The sequence below is a fragment of the Girardinichthys multiradiatus genome, chromosome 6 (assembly GCF_021462225.1).
Source record: "Girardinichthys multiradiatus isolate DD_20200921_A chromosome 6, DD_fGirMul_XY1, whole genome shotgun sequence".
NCBI lineage: Eukaryota > Metazoa > Chordata > Actinopteri > Cyprinodontiformes > Goodeidae > Girardinichthys > Girardinichthys multiradiatus.
Genome location: NC_061799.1, coordinates 3,643,935 through 3,646,353, shown reverse-complemented (window position 1 = coordinate 3,646,353; position 2,419 = coordinate 3,643,935). Strand labels below are relative to the sequence as shown.

At 40.0% G+C, this 2,419-nt stretch overlaps 1 long non-coding RNA gene across 1 annotated transcript; it reads right to left on the bottom strand.

Annotated features, from left to right (window-relative positions):
- Positions 1 to 244: 244 nt before the first annotated feature.
- Positions 245 to 1,069, bottom strand: LOC124870381. The gene is made up of 2 exons (XR_007038751.1): positions 414 to 1,069; positions 245 to 329 (listed from the first exon to the last, which is right to left on the bottom strand). It is a non-coding gene; the product is annotated as an uncharacterized LOC124870381 (long non-coding RNA).
- Positions 1,070 to 2,419: the final 1,350 nt, after the last annotated feature.

Below are 2,419 nucleotides of genomic sequence, written 5' to 3'. Positions count from 1 at the left end.
GATTGCAGTGTCTTCATAGAGATAGATAGTGGTGAGTGACAGTAATGCCATAAAGATGATGTTTAAATAATTTTTCAGGAACGACTGTTAATAAAGTAATTTCTTGCCAAAAATTTAATCTTTGTGACAGTAAAGTATATACATGGATTGAGGACAGCTCTGTTTTCTATCTATTCAGTGTGTCATTGTCATACTGTAGCATTTCTTTAAACTCTGAGGAGAACACAGCCACAGATTCAGGACACCGTTTTAACAGATTTATTTTGTGAAGAAAAAGGAACAAGGCGAGACAGGGACCCAGGCAATGACAGCAGGAGACTGGTTCTTCTCTGGAAGGGAAGGTGACAAGGTTATGGATATCCCAAGAGAATTTCAAGGTGTTTTCTTTTAGAAGGTTTTGTTCAGGAACTTACAGCCAGAGCGGATGTGGTTTAGCTGGGGAGGTAAGTCTTTCCTCTGAGATGGAGGTTGGCAGGATGAGTGTGGTAGGCGGCAGTTTCCTTTAGCTCTCAAGTGATGACTCAGTTTAAGCGTTTCCACGTAAGAGGGTGGACAGGCAGGTGACAACAGAAATAAGGTTCTGCAAAAAACCCTCACCCAAGCCAGGGCCAGAAGCTGAGAAGGCAGGGAGACTCACGGTGGGAGATGAGGAACGAAACCATGAAGCTCGCTCAGAAAACAGATCACAGGACTAGGAGCCCCTATAAACCCATCAGGCAAGGTCTGGGGAAAAAGACAAAATAAAAGTCAGATTAGGTTCAGCACAATATATGCACAACCACTGCACATCACGGTCAGTACCACAAAACTGTAGCAACGGGCTGACGTTTCCTTCCTGGTCTCAGCTCCTTAAGAAGGCCAGTGATTAGGGCCTGATCAGCAGCACCTGCCAGGAAACGCTCTAGAGCAGAGGGTGGAAAGAAACACACACACATACACTGCGCATCAACACAGAGCCCTGACAGTCATGTCTTTTGTAATTAAAAACGTATTGCTGTTATAGAGAACAAAATCCTTTTTATCAGCACTAAATGAGTGCCTACCTTTTAACTAAGTTGACAACTGTCAGATGTTCACTATGTCTTACACATATTGATTAACAAAATTTTATCATCACTACTGTATGCCTGGTACTTTGCCATGAAGGCTAGTTTTGACTTTAGTATTGTAAGTATTCCAAAAATCTCAACAATTACACTAAAACACTTTTTGTTAATATAAAATCTGTATTATGATTTAACTGTTCTTTATTAGGATGACATGTTTCTCCTGAGAATATGGTAGAGCACAGTTCTGTTGGAAAACCTTGGGTTGGAAGGGTATTATGCAGGGCTTCCTAAAATGATAATTCTATTTCTAGGTTGTTATTACTAAGAAGACTTTATGGTAACACTTACCCCTTGGCTTTGGTTCATGAAAATGTACCTAAATTTGAGGTATGGAAGGACGTTTGCTCACGTCACAGAGGAAGGCAGAGTAACTCTTCGAAAGTGTCTCCCACCTGTTTTCAGGATAAGTCACAAAAGAAGCAGCACCACAGTCACTGAAAACCTTAGATGATACCCATTACTCCTGCCTGTTTAAAAATAGGTTACCACTAAAACAGCTGTTAAATTAAACTTTATAGCATATGAGGCAATATGTTTAGGGTGGTACTAGTTATACAGTTGCACACTAAATTTTTGTACCCCCATCACAGAATTTGTTTTTCAGTAAATACATTTGTATGTGTCTTAGTAACTTTTCATGAACTTGAACTTGGTCACAGTTGATGAACCTGTGGCCAATCCAGGTATCTGTGGTGATATCTAAAGCACACCGGATTAATGAAGTTTTGATTGATAGCATCAGGTGTGCTGCACCAGTTTACAAATGTGTGTTCTTTTGAGGGATTCTATTGAGGGGAATGAATAATATTGAGAGTGGGGTAGTGATTAAAAGTGGGATTTCCTGTCAAATTTAGAATAAATTCAGTTAGTTTTGGTGAGCTTTTCAAATCGTTCAGTTTGATTGGTTTATTGTAAACAGCAGAAAGCTTAAAAATGTTGTCAATAAAGTGCAAACAATAATCCACCCTGAGATCATGTTAAACAAAATGATGCTGTTTTGGTTGGCTTACTGCAAATTCCACAGGACAGAGACCCCAGACACATGTATAGTAAGAGGCCTTACAGCTTCCCTTATGAAGACAAGATTGGTGTAATTGAAGTTCATTGCATCAGAACGTATCCAGTGTTCAAAGCTGTGCACTCAGTCGTGTCTTTGTGTGCCTTGGTTAAGGAGACTGACAGCATGGTCCCAGGTCTTGTTGCCACTGTGGACCAAGATGACGTTACCACTGATTTTATCGTTGTGACCATGAATAAAGAAGATGCATCATTTGAAAGGCTTGTGATCAGTAAGAATCTTAAAATGATCA